We start from the raw sequence: 14,882 nt of genomic DNA on the forward strand, positions 1-14,882 counted from the left end.
GTTTTGCAGGACACGAACGTATAGAAAGTGCTCGTGCTGATTCCCTTTTGAAGGAATATATAAATACAGTTTGAGAATGTTCTCTGCTTTATACAGTTATCACATATCTATCACCCAATATGGCCACACCTCCTGCAGTCAAATGCAACATGGGCTCAGTTCCTCTATTTCTAATTTATTTGTCCAAAGAGGTGAACATCTCCGTATGGGGGGAGGAGGTGGACACATATATGTTCGCCATGGGTTAGCGGTTGCAGGGTTTCTAGATATGTGAAGCAATCGCAAGAATTGCGGTATACATGACTGACAAAGGACACGTACGCGCGACGCAACGTTTGTACAAATTTAGGCACTTAAATAGCACTCAGAAGAGAATTATTGCTCACCTAAAATCCAAACAAAAAATCTTTGCAGACCTAACGCAAATACCAAAAGTTATGAAGCGAAACTTTCACGAAGTGGTTAGAAAACGTTATAATCTTGTTCATTTCGATCCTTCGTCTTTCGCTCCATAGAAACTTTCGCGCATGTACTCTAGCTCGTCCACGCTATAGAATGTCGCAAACATTGAATTGCTATAAATATCGTCACATCTTTTTTTATTTTATATTCACCGGTAGTTACTTGATTGATTCCCTATCGCGGGTTCGTGCCAGTGTATGGATATCCGGACCATTATCGTCAACGTGCGGGTACACTTCATGCCCGATTCAAGCGTTTTCCATAGCATATACATCGTAACAACCATCAACACCTAGCGATCATTTCAGAGTTATTTGTTGGCACGATTTGTACCGCCCGATTTTAGTCCCTCGTTGTGAGTCTGTGTCATTATGTGGAAATAATCATCATAATGAACACCCGGACACGCTCCGACTGATTCTCATATGTAGGTGTGCGCCCCAGCATGTAATTCAGCACGTGGGCACGCTTCTTGGTTGTGTCAGTGTGGATAGATGACCTTGTATGGAAAATGTTGTTAAGCCTATCCCTCCTTTTGTCGTTTTAACAGAAAATATGTTATTCAGGTGAGGGGAATAGAACATAATAAAAAAGAGGTGTTAGTAAAATCTCAGTGCCCTTACCCTCTGTGAAAACGGATGACCAGCGAAGGTGTGTATGAAGGCCCCTTAATCACAAAAAAATACTTCACGCGTAGACGACAGTCGCTGCTGAAGATGCGCATCTTGGAGGGCCAAGGCGCATTCTCAATACTTGAGATTGAATCGACTGGATGACGTATACGCTTGTTCTTCGGTTCCTGCCCTGCACAGGTAAGCTGTAGCGCATGAACCCGAGGAAAGTACCGTATAAGGTACCCCGCGATTCTCCCGCAAGAAATCTTAGCACATGGGTGACCATGCCCCATTTCTTTTTCATGTAGGCACCGTGAGGACTCAAAGACAGGTCGCGATCTATAATTATTCTCAGAAAGCAGTGGGCCTTCTCATAACTAATAGCCTGCCCATTGATTTTATTGGCGTATGGGGCCGTGACCTTGCGTGTGAGCGCAACCAGCGAGCACTTCTTAGATGGCAGCTGTAGAACCCGTCCTTGAACATAGTTTGAGGTCAGCGTAGCCGCTCTTTGAAGCCTGGTCCGTACGTGAATATGCCTCCCCACTGATGCTCAGATGCAGATGTCATCTTCATATATTGACAGATGCACGCACTGCGGAAGTACATAAGCAACGCCGATGAGATCAAGGTTAAAGAGAGCAGGGCTCAGCACTCCGCCTTGAGGCACACCACCAGAAGTACAATGGTGCGTTGTTGCATCATCTTCTGTTTGTATAAAGTTCAGCCCTTCAAAGAACTTCAGATCCATGGGTAGACACGGCCCCCCTCCCCCCCAATCAAATGTTCCCAAATGTATCCTGAACACCTTCTTGTGAAAAATTGCCGTATGCGCCTGTCCCGTGCAAGATCATCACCACAGATAATCTTTTTAAGCTTTTCTGTTGCTGTGCAGACGAGAAAAGGTCAATCACGTTATCTATCGAGGACAGTCCACGCTGAAAGCCGGTCATAGCGTCACAGTATAGCTGGTTATGCTCGAGGCACCACTCTAGGTGAGTCAGTACCGCTCTCTCCATCACATTCGAAAACAACTGGCAAGGCCGATGCGGTCTTAGGAGGCTAGGTCCAGGGAATATTTGCCTGGTTTGAGCAGACGAACGAGGCGGCTGAACTTCCACGTGGGAGGAACCAATCCGTTACACCACGAATCGTTGTACATGGTTAGAAGGACACGCTGAGCTATTTAACCGAGGTTACACTGGGCCATATAAGTGACCGCATCATGCCCAGGTGACGAGGAACGCTTGCATGCTACCAAGCTCCTTTGCAGAGAACAGATTGTCCTTCTGGGAATTTCTTGACATCGGCGTGTTTCCTATATTACATGCCGTGAACGCGGAGTCCTTACAAGCAGCCCTCACGCAGAAGTCTTCTGCTATTTCAATTTCGCAAAGAACTTGGTGGATAGTAAGGCACCTAAAAGGGAGATGTTGATGTGCCAATGTTCGCTGGATATTGACAATTCTCCATATTTGAGATATAGACTTGTGTGGATTGAACGACTCACATAAAGATTTCCATCTTATAGACGCAGACTCTTCTGCAAACGTCTGGCCTCCCTCAAGTGTAGACGGGTTTTGTGCGCCTATACCGTTGTTCAGCACGACGACGGATTCCTCGAAGCCGCTGCAATTCGGCTTCATATTCGCAAAACTGTGATGAAGGTGCAAAATTACCAACAGAGATATCAGTAGAAAGTTTTATTATGCCCTCTAAGTTTTCAATAGAACCATCTTCATTTTCCTGACAGCGCTTGTCTGTGAGTGACCTCTACTTTGACCATTTGTTGCATGAAGAAACGGTGATGTCCGACTTTCCTAGGCCCTTGATTTTTATATAGGTGAGAATATGGTCACTTCTATGGGTGTCATTGTCTGCAAACTACTGTACCTTGTTACTTAGGCTGCGTGACACAAACGTTAGGTCGAGGCAGCTGCTATATGTCAGTCCGCGCAAGAGCATAGGACAGCTCTAGTTCACACAAAACAGTTCATGATCTGTCGCAAAGGAGGAAACTCTACTTCCCCGAAGATCCATCTCCTGGCTTCCCCGTTGTTGGGGATGAGCGTTGAATGTAGCCGGTACTGAGCCACGGTCCAGGTGTCGCTGATATTATAGCGCTTAATCTCGCAGTGTCAAAACGGCTTGTAGGTGAAATATACACACCTACTAGCATGCAAATGAGGTTATTGTATTTTACTGTCATGCACACGTATTGGTTGTTATTATCAGGTGTTACTGGATGCTCAATATAGGCAAGCTTGCACCTTATATAAACTATGACTTTACTACGGTTGTTCAAGGTAGCAGACTTGAATGCTTCATATCTAGAAAATCCCATCGCATTTTGAAGGCGTGGTTCGCAAATGACGATAATGGGAAATCTATTTTTAAATACAAGAGGCCGAATATCCAAAATGCAGGATTCAAAGCCTCGGGCATTCCATTGGAAAATCGAAGCTTGTCTGACTTCTTAGCGGAAGGGCTGCAGAGGAGGAACCATGGTGCTTCTGCAGACATGGTAGCACCGGGTTTAGAGCATCCAATATTTCAAGTCCACTGTGAGCAGCCGAAGTGCGAACGCGAGTTAGGAGCACTCGAAAGGTATTCATGAGTTTTTTTTTATGTCATTCAACGTTTCAATGATGCACATTAGCTCTCATTTCCAAACCAATAATTACTTGCCTCCGGGCCAAGACCGGATTAATAAAAACAGCTTCAGTGCAAAGTTGGCGTTTTATAAGCGGATTTCCTGTATAATGCTCTTGAAAAGAGGCGAATTGGCATGCGCAGTATACTTAAACGTACCAAAAGTTCTTGATTCAGTGAACCGTGATGTTTTACTTTGCAAGCTTCATTGGTATGGCTTCCGCGTGCCTTTCGTATCTTTCTTTTAAAATTATTTGCATGGTCGAGCTCAAGTTGTGGTAATCGGAAATATCAGAAGTAAGGCCAGAGAGTTGTCCAGTGGAGTTACTCAAGGATTGATTTTAGCACCCTTTTTGCTTAACTTATATGTTAACAATCTCACTCAAACCATTAATTTCTGAGTTTTCAGTACACTTATGACATGCTTCTTGTATCTCGGTAGGTGAGCTACAAATAATGCATTCCTGAAACACATTCCTCTCATAATTCCTTTGTTCCTTCATTCGCGTCGCTGTAATAATTGGCTTTGCTCTCCTATTCCACACCTTTCAAGTGTAAAATATCTGGGTGTTCATTCCGATTCCAGCATGTCTCGGGACAGTCATGTGGCTAATGTCTGTGAATGACGGCGCAAGATAGCGTGTCTGCTATAGTCTGTCAAAGCATTATGCCCAATTTGTATATGAAAAATAATAGCTCATGCATTAGGATACAGTGTGCTGCGTTACGGAGTTCGTTCTTTTTACTTTTGTGCTGCGTTTTCGCGCAATAACGTTGGTTGCTTTCTAACGTCTGCAACTTATACCGTGATGTATGGTTATTGCTTGTGTTCGTGCATTTGATTGTGCAATTCCTTTGAACCATGACGGTTAGATTGGTGTAGGATTATATTATCTCATGGTCATTTTGTTCACACGCATTGCTGCGTTTCTGTGTTTCATTATTCTTAATGAAAATTCTTTTATTAGACACTGTATAAATTTTGATAACTTTTTTTTTTGGTGTGATATGATCGAGTTTGCTGCTTGTAGATAATCTATTAATGTACCGCGTATCGTTTTGCTGCCTGCCGGGCTCTGCCGCTAAAGCCTTCAAAGGCTTTGGCAGGCCTGTATGTATATACTGGTTTCATTATTGGAAATAAAGGTATTATTATTATTATTATTATTATTATTATTATTATTATTATTATTATTATTGTGTTCCAATTCCCGACCAGTCTAGTGTGTCTTTGTGCTCACGTATGCTCCCGCTCACGTTGTTATTTAAACAAAGCTTTATTCTTACGTATCTGCGGAATAATAAATTACCCCTCCCCAATGTCCCGGCTAGAACATTGCGTCCACGAGATCATTTCATTTCGTCTAGAGTGCGGACTAGATATGGTGGCCGTATTCGTGCTTTCTGTGTCAAGTACTTTGAAGGACCTGACAATTAGTGTTTTCACTGTAGGCAGTCGGAATGAAGTAAAATCTGTTATGTTTTTTTATGCTTGATTCATTTTCTTCCTGCCGGTTCCCCAGTCCAGTTATTGTCGTGATGTGAACCGGCAGTGGTGTATGCTCTGGCTTTGCCCTTGCTGTCGGGCACTGTACCATAAGCCAGTTTTTAAATTGGACAGGCCCTTATTGGCATCCTGCAAATCAACGCTTAAATAAATTATTTAACAAAAATCGCAAAAGTTCATAACACACCCGGTAGCAAAACTCGAAAACATTATTCGCAGCGCAAACTTCGAAGAACCGCTCAGCGGCGTTCAATTGGACCTGGATGCTTTCGCATCCACAACTCATACCGAAGCTTATGTGTCCTCGGATTTTTAGAGCGCAGCCGTTTGGCGACTGTTCCTGCGCTGAGCATGGGCCTGTCTCCCTCTCTTGGCGTAACCGAGGGGGCGCGGAGCGCAGTGGGGAATACGAGAAACTGATAGCCACTGTTTACCACTGCAGGTAACATTTTGTGCAAGCTTAAATAATTATTAAGCAAAATCTAACACATTAGCCCACTTTGGCGCACATATAGCCGTCTGATTAACTTTGCTGCTGAACACGCGGTACTCCAATATGATCTTGAAGATATCAGTGATTGGTGTGCTACGTGGCTCATGTCCCTAAGCGTGTCGAAGCGCAAAGTAGTTTCTTTTTTCTCGAAAAACTGTTAACTCACTTCTCTTATCATTTGGATTATGACATAGTTGACCACACCACAGAATACAAGTACTTAGGGGCGCTCCTAACGCACAATGTTTCGTGGACTACTCACATCACCTCCATTTGACCTAATGCCGGCAGATCATTAGGATTTCCGCGCCGCAACCCAAGAACTGCGCCTTCATCACTAATAAAACTAGCTTACATAACTATTGTGCGGCCACAAATTCAGTAAGAGTGTTGTGTATGGTCTCCTCATCAAAAATACCTCATCTAACTCCTCGAGAGCATCCAGAATAGAGCGAGCCGTTTCATTTCAGGAAAATATAGTAGCCAGTCAAGCGTAACACCCAAATAAACGTCGATCTTTTGTTGCAACCTCTAGCTACGCGCCGAGATATTTCCGTTCTATTATTATTTCATACATTGATTCATACAGTTGGCCTATCCTTGTCAAACCTGGAGAAAGCATCCTCGGCGTCACAAAGACTGAACAATCAGTTCAGCCACACCCGAATTTATGCCAATACACACGCTTTTAATTTTTCAGCTTAGCCCCGTGAGGTCCGTGTAGTGAAAGTTCTCCAAGATAACACCGCTTGCCAATCAAAACACAGTGCATTTCTCCAATCTTCTAATCGATCAATATACGGTCTCAAGCGTCTAATAATTTTCTTTCCTGAACTTCTCTACAAGGTAATAAAAGAATGTCAAAAGGGTGTTTAACTGAGCTAGTTGGTTCATTCTTAGAGGATTGTAGCAGCAGAGCTTACGGAGACGGACACAGAAAGAGCGAATAGACGTGAAGGAACTGCAGTTGGGTCCACACCTATTCCTTCTTTTTGTTTCCGTATTCCACGGGTTATGCTGCTACAATCCTCGAAGACTAATAGAAAAATTTCAGTGATCCAAACTGTTTACTATATTTATTACTGCATACATGCAAAGGTGTTTATAATGTTATGTTAATATGTTATTGTGCTTATTGTTCTTTATTATTTATCTCCATATTCTATTTGCTAATATCGTATTACTTTTCGATACTGCTGCGTTGCGTGAATATTCCTTTCATTGTACTGATGGCTTTTTTTTAATTTCCGAAATTGCATACAAATATGTTACCGTATTTCCGCCCTTACAAGATGTCTTCTCGAAAGCCTGTAAGGCACTTGTAAATAAATAAATAAATAAATAAATAAATAACTGAATAAATAAATATGTTTGGAATGATTTTGGCATCTGCACTAGACTCTCAAAAGACAACCAGGAAAGTGCCCGCGAGCTCCGAGCAGGAGTTGGGGGCATTTTTAATGGAAAAAGCACTTCTGCAAGGATCACTTGAAATTGACCAGTTAAATTCAATACAATTCCCACGAGTGCTTTAGCGGTCGTGAATGCGGAGAATTGAGTGTATTATAAGAGAATCGCTACTTTCAGGAAAATAAGCTGCATTGGTGCATGCATCAGCGGGAGAGAAATCTTATTCGTGGCATTCAGCAGCAGTATCTTCAATATAGAAAGAACTCGATTCTCTCTCTGTGTTGGGTAGAAGACTGAGACAATTCTGTGTTTCGAAATTGACCAATTAATACGCTGAGTTGGAAAAGAATATATTATGACACAATATGCAAATGTACGTTACCTCTTTGTATACACTCTGGCGTGTCGCAGACTGGCCAAGTTTCTGGAAATACAACAAATATGTGTTGTTTAGATGCACCAGACAAAATTAGCTGACTGCAGTGGCTTTCGTGAACGTCGTACTCCCGTACCAAAATATTCTTGCCGACTTTGATATAAATCTCAGAACCTATATTATTTTAAAGCCCCAAATCCAAGAGCTGCTGAGCATAAAAATTATCATTATCAATTATCGAAAGTGCATTTCAATGCGAATAAATTTACGTGGCTGAGGTTCATCTCAGGACAATACATAGTCCCTTATCATGAATAATATTGCGTTAGTGTTGAACACACTACTTCCCTGTCTTGCTTGAAACTAAAGGAATGCTTGATTCAAACGCAAGTGTAATGCACGTCGTCGGAAACTTACCACTGGCTTTATTCTGTGCAGTTAATAACGCAAGAAACCAAATCAACAGAGTTATTTCGATTGCCTTGAAAGTCATTGCTTAGATGATGACGTGCACGGTGGTACGAAGGCTGCAAAAGACAAAAAATAATAATGTATTAATTCTTTTTTTTTAATTCGTCTACTGTCAAACGTTATGTCAAACCTATGTGAAGAGACAATTGTCGCTAACGTCTCATGCAATCAAGTCAGCCGCTCGTAAATGGCACGTATAAATGCATGAGTAAACGTGAATGAAGGCAAGATCGACCTACATGGCACATGCACACCGGTCAACCTGGGTACCACAAATTTATGGAGATTCCATGAGGAAAAAGGAAGGAGGTGAAGGAATACACGACCGCAAAAAATAAAAAAAGTAAACATTTTTTTTCCCTGGCTACAGCAACGTCACCAACAGCTCTGAATGATTCTTAGTACAATTATTAGCGCTCCTTCTTTGACCGGACACGAGGCGCAGCCCTGAAAAATTAACGAACACGTACTACCCACCGTGACAGTGGCCCCTTTCTACTGCTGATGCGTTTTAATGTCTAACTGGGCTGTAGAGCGGTAAAAGTGGCGTAAGAAAACCGGCCATTATGAAATGCATATGAGACGTTTAACTCACGCGCACTCGTCCACGCATCTCTCGATCTAAAGCGACGTGAAGGTGTGTAACACTTGCCTTCTGTCTCGTTTGTTGTGCGCGTTGTAGTTTGATAATGCAAAGTGAAGTGAATCAGGCCTACGCTCGAGCCACACTTTGGAGTCGATTTAAATGTGGCTTCTGCTATGTACCTATCGTACATTGGCATCATGGTTTCTTTGGCGCACTGGTTGGATCAGTTATTCCAGAGATTTATGGCCATGCCCACACATTTGCAAATATTGGCTGGAAATTTGAATTCAGGCGCACAAATCGGGAGAATTGGCAGGTATATATGTATTTATATGGGCTGAAAACACTAAATTGATGCAATGTTGCGCAATTGCACTATACTTTTGCGATATTTGGAATATTTTCTTCGTTCCATTCTCGGGCATTATAGTTTCCCCAAAAAATCTATTTCTTTTATTCATTTGAAATTTTTTTACACACACGCTCGTCGACAATGTCATCTGGCGCGTTGAAGTTGATCGAGACGCCTTTTGTCTTTTATGATAAGGAAGCCATGTGTGAGGATGACGGAGAAACTGTACTCTTTGATGCAATACATTTAATTTACGACTATATTGGCGTGATCAGGCCCATCTCCTACAGTTAACCTATTCTGTGACTTATTATCTGGTCTTCTTTCGTTCACACTTACATTTTGATAGTTTATGACTGGTTCCGATATTTCTCAGCAAGAAAAAAAAGCCTCTTTTGTTTAGAGGTTACAAACAGACATCGCCAGATCCCAGCTACGCGAAACTAGCATAAAGTCAGTAAAGAACACCTCGTCTTCAATATGTATGCAATATTAAATTTAACAATTGCTAGGTGCACTTGTAAATTGGATATATTGTAGTAGGGTTTGTTAGCAGCCGCTCTTAAAATAATTAATCAGTCACTTTTATTACGGAACGGTATGTACCTGCGCACCCGACCTGTTTTCACAAGTGCTGTCCTTACCAAGATACCCAAATAACTGCTTCCATATGCGTCGAGAAAGTGACCAGCGGCATCAAAACACGTCTTATTTTCATATGGTGTGGCGCATTGTCATGTAGGCGCTGCATTTTAATGGCTGTATTTCACCTAATAGCACCACTGCCTCTGCTTAGTTTCAACATTTTTATTTTCCTCGCACAATCGTATCCGCTTTATCCCTATTATAGGCGTGTTAACCTTCTGCTTTTTTCTAGCTCTAAGGCAATTTCAAAACGGTATTATAGATCCGTCCACTGCCGTGACTGTTCTAGCGAGAACGTCCATCCATTCATTCACGGCAATAGCCAACGCGCAAGCGTCACTATTCATGTTTCGCGCTTATTATTAAACTTTCTGTGACGTCTAAAGCCAACTTTTCTTGAAGTTTGGTGTTTCTCACTGAGAGTAAGAATGAATCCGACGTTATGAGACAGTTTGAATTATTTAAAAAAAAAGGAAGACTGAGTGCAATCCTCTCGGCGGGAGCCGTGTATCAGCATAAAACTGTATCGTCGTTTTTTCTTGTACGTGAATTGTTGGAATTGAGTACTTGTCTTGTAGTTCTTTAATTTTTCATTGTTCTATTGATTTACCTCACTCGCGCAGATATGCAAAAGAATAAGAGAAAGGGTATGTATTTTAATCAACATTACGCTGTCATTTCCATGTTGTGTCCCGCATGTCATTAGTGTTTATTTACGTAGACCAATTTCCTATTCTTTCCTATTGCATTTCATAATAGCTTTATATGTGAGCTGAAAGAACACATGACGGCAAAAAAGAAAGAAATAAAGGGTTTTTACATAGCAAACAAAAATTATTTTAATTTCAATTCTACCATAGCCGCGAACTGCGATTGAGATCTCCAGCCAGGTGCCTAGTATAAAGTGTGTCTCATCCAATGAAGGCTGTAATTTTTCATGGATGAAGTAGTACTTGTTATCCAAACAGACATATTATATACCACCTAAAGAAGCAAAGAACATGCTTAATATGCTTGCACCTTCAGGTCAAATTCTGTCCTTGGCTGTAATGTGAGCAACAGCGAGTCCGACTACTTCCTCCGTAATTCGTTGGTCTTATATTATTGGTGAAGAGAACAAATTTCAAGTAAATGTTCGACAGAGCTCGAACAATTGCAATTCAACTACAACCTGCTGGGCCAGGAGGCATTAACCTACCAGGAGGCCTGAACTGGGGCCAAAGTTCCTTTGACAATAATAAATTTTATTTTTCTCTCTAAAAAAATACCCGAATTAGCAAAATTCTTCGTATCTAGGGCGTTACTCTAGTAGAAAGGTAATGCAGGGGCCGTAAGATATACTGCAGAATAAATGAAGAAAAAGATACGTACTTACAGGCGCAGTGCTTCAATTCCTTGTTGTACTATCTAAGTCTTCTTTGCCTTTTGACAATAAGCATGAGTCACTTCTGGCACAGTGCGTATTTGTCTTTATGAGGTCGTTCTGGAAGTTCTCTCTGCCTTAACACTGAACTGGTATGAGTCGAATTCTTGAATGGAAGATTCCTTATAAGCAAGTGCAGCGCACACGTTTCCCATTTGACATTTCAGAACGACATTAAGCACAGCCTCTACCAAACTATCGCTTGCCGGGAATTCTGACCACAGAAACAACTTTATATTTTTACGATGTAGTGAGGGTCTCGCCCACATTAGAGAAGCTCTGAAATGATGAAGCTACCTCTTTATTCGGCAGACCCTTCACCACACACACACAAAAAAAAAAGAAATTGAGGAGCCATCCTACTCGGTGAACGTGGTGGACCAGCGAATCTGCTATGCTGGTGTAATTCATATTGCTACAGAGTTTTGCCAGTATGTAACTATAGATATAATCCTGTATATTGGATTTACGCGACATACAAAGAACTCTTAATGCGCACTTCGTCCCGCACTACGTCACGCATATACAGAGCTAGCGTCGAAGTACCTTTACGATGCCGCTCTAAAGACACAGGTGTTGTCTACGCAGCTGCGACGGTGAGCAATTTAGACAAAGGTAGCCGTTAAACCGAGCCTTGACGGGAGCTACGATATGCGTTGACTGGGGCTCAGTCCAAAGGAGTGCACAAAGCAAAACACGTTTGCCGGTTCTCTGCGATTGAGCATAACTCCTAGTTTACTAGCTAAATGAAACTTGGAAGGACTAGAGTTTTATTCTAGCGGACAAACATGGGGCTGTCTGTTTCACCCCGCAGAATGCCACGTATTGAGAGCAGACGGGAATTACACAATATTTATAACATCACTGTGAACTACGTAATCATGGCAAGTAAGTGAAATTCGGCGTAATATGAGAGTCATCTTAGCGGCTAATTGTCATGTAACTTGTTTCGGGGTCATTTTGATAAAAGAAGAGTTACAGCTATATTCTGTAACCATATTTCCTCCGTATATGCCGATGTATTAACAGCAGACGGGAATTCTGTGACCTTATGACAAGTAAATGAAACTCCATGTAGTGATAGAGTCGTCTATGTGCCAATTTCAGTATGAGTTTTTCCGAGATAGTTGGATCACATTGAGAGCTAGAGAGCATTCGCCAGAATGTAGGCTTTGCCGCAAGGCAACTTCCGTTCACCGCCACGTTTTTTCTGGTGTAGCCATACACAGTTTCTATATAAAACAGGCTGCACTCAAAGCACAACGATTAAGCGGAACACAATTTGCGATCAACAAAAATCATCTGCGAATCATGTACCGCTACCTTTTTGTCGTTAACGTTATGCCAATCATTGTTGACAGCGAAGCTGTATATGGCTAGGTTTCCGCGTATTTCTGTTCTCCATGAACAAAAACTATCATCATCAATTGATTATACCCGCATAAGCATGCAAACACTGTAATCGCTCATATCCCCGTGAGGCAGAGGATGCAAGCACTCAGCAATAAGAAGCAACAGCGATTACATTGTTTGGAACCACGCATGTAACATACAGAACAGCATATCAAAAACTGTCAATATGACTGGCTCATACTCCCGTAAGCAAACAAAACTGCAATGTTTCATACTTTTGTAATGCAGAGGCTACAAGCCTTTAGCAAAGTGCAGCGAACAGTACACACATTCCTTGTTATGTTTTGAAAACATATATACAATTGACAGGAAATGAGAAGCGAAGAGCTGGGTAGCAACTGCCACCGAAAGGGGCACAACGCCTGCCTACTCATCAGGCAGGAGGGGACAAAAACATAGAAAATCACGCATACAACATACAAAACAGGATACGTTTTAACAAAGAACAGGGCACACGAACCACATTATTGATGACAAGACGCTCGTGGTAGCAATGCGTACCACGTAGCGCTCCCAGCAAACGTAAAGATTACTGTTGTGCAAACTGCCACGGCGACGCCGGCTTTCCGCATGGGGTGTGACGTCCCTAGCCTTTCGTGTACAGAAGAACCAGCCTAGTAACTGCTATCAATGTTGTTGATGCAGCGCTATGGGTGGCACGGTGCTGTTAAAATTAGGATTACTCGCATTCCTCCCAATACTGTAACATAGCACTACTACCACTACTCTGCCATATAACATTGCATAACACCCTTACCAAGCAGTGGTAGTGGTTGATTTCAACAGCTTGGCTGGTTATCCACCTTCACATTGTGGAATAGCTCGTTTTTTTTTTTTTTGACAGTCATTGCGTAGGCTTGAAATTCTACTAATGTTTTTTTGTTATCTTCCTATTTTCTTCCCAGTGGTCTGCCTTTCTATTTTTGCCGAGATCGATCTAAAGTTTATTACTTGGAAGTGCCTGTATAAGCAATAGGAGAGTAGGTCTTTTCTGTGTTAGGCATGGCAGCAATAATTAGAATTAGAATGTATGCGAGCAGTAGGTATGCTAATTGCTCCTTCTAGTTCTGTAGGGTAATGAGTACAGCGTTGCTTCACTACTATCGGTTCTTTTCAAGTTATTCTACAAGGTTGAAAAGAAGTACCCGAAAGGAAGATGCCTGGGAAACTTCCCAATTATATACATTGATGATGCTATATGTAGTTGCCATTCTACATTTTGCTACCGTGCATGCAAAATTAGACCCTCGAAGAACTAAAATTTGCATGAACGTGAAGAAGTTTGAAAAAAGCCAATGTAGCTTGGCTACAAGGAGCGTTCTAGAATATGCCCACGATGACATTGAGGTCGTCTTTCGAGCAATGCTTCCAACAGTATCTTTTCTATAAACAAGTGGATCCCTATTTTTCTTTTAAACTCAATACACTTGTACAACAGCCCCATTACGTGGGCGAACGCTTGATTTCGTTCGGATAAAACATTTATATCTACTGACAGGGGAAACTAAATGTTGCATCTAAATAAAGCACTCAAGGAGGCATTTGCGCGAATAACAACTGCGGCGTACTGATATTCATTGACCATGCTAGTCTTGATTATTAAAATGGTGACGTCATTTTGTTTATTGTGCACAATTCTCAAAACCTTTTCTAATGTATAACAGGCCCAATAAAGCTTTCTGAATCACGTCTACAAATGACCGCAGTTTTTTTCTTCGCACAAAGAAGAGAGATGGGGCCCGTGAAGTAATAATGATAAGGTAGTGGCTGAAAACAAGTACGCTCTCCTGCGATGTAAGTGGTGTTAAACGTAAGCCTCATCATCAAATACAGCATGCACCTTGAGGAGGTTTCAAGTCAAAGCATCACGTTTGATAACGCCAAAGATGCGTGCCAAAGGCTACTGACGTGCCGAGAAAGAGCGCGATCTCTCGTTCGCAGTGCTAGCAGCTACACCCGTATTTCGCAACGTTACCGACCTATGCATGACAACCTCCACGACATTTCTATACATGACTTAGAATATGTAAGGTAAGTAAGTATTAGCCTCATCAATCTAATCGGACACCTATTTGTGCAGTATGGATCGAATATAGATTACAACGCCCATGGTATGTAGTGTTTGCTGTTAGCGTAAAACAATCTCCTCCTTTTTAGTTCTTGCAGGCATTTATTTGTGACTGCCGTTACACGTAAGCAAACTTTTAAGAAGCTGACAGTGAAGGACGAAAAACCGCGGTAGATAGGCGAAAAAACGCTTCGCTCTAGAATTTGACAGGAATAGCTTTTCAAATTAGAGGCCAATATCTATATTAGCTATCATCCGCAAAGGTCTAGAAAAAGTTTTACGTGAACGGATTTCATGTCTTTGTGAAAAACAGAGCTTTTTGCTATCTCCACAGCACTTTGGTTTTCGCCGCGGTTAGTCAACCGAACTAGTGTTATTAACTCAGAAAAACTTATTCTTAACGGAACATG

At 41.8% G+C, this 14,882-nt stretch overlaps 1 protein-coding gene across 1 annotated transcript in view; it reads right to left on the minus strand.

Annotated features, from left to right (window-relative positions):
- Positions 1-14,882, minus strand: part of LOC126531200 (membrane metallo-endopeptidase-like 1) — a 232,426-nt gene that overhangs the window by 94,380 nt on the left and 123,164 nt on the right. The gene's annotated exons all lie outside the window — the stretch shown is intronic.

The sequence above is a fragment of the Dermacentor andersoni genome, unplaced genomic scaffold (genome assembly GCF_023375885.2).
Source record: "Dermacentor andersoni unplaced genomic scaffold, qqDerAnde1_hic_scaffold ctg00000041.1, whole genome shotgun sequence".
NCBI lineage: Eukaryota > Metazoa > Arthropoda > Arachnida > Ixodida > Ixodidae > Dermacentor > Dermacentor andersoni.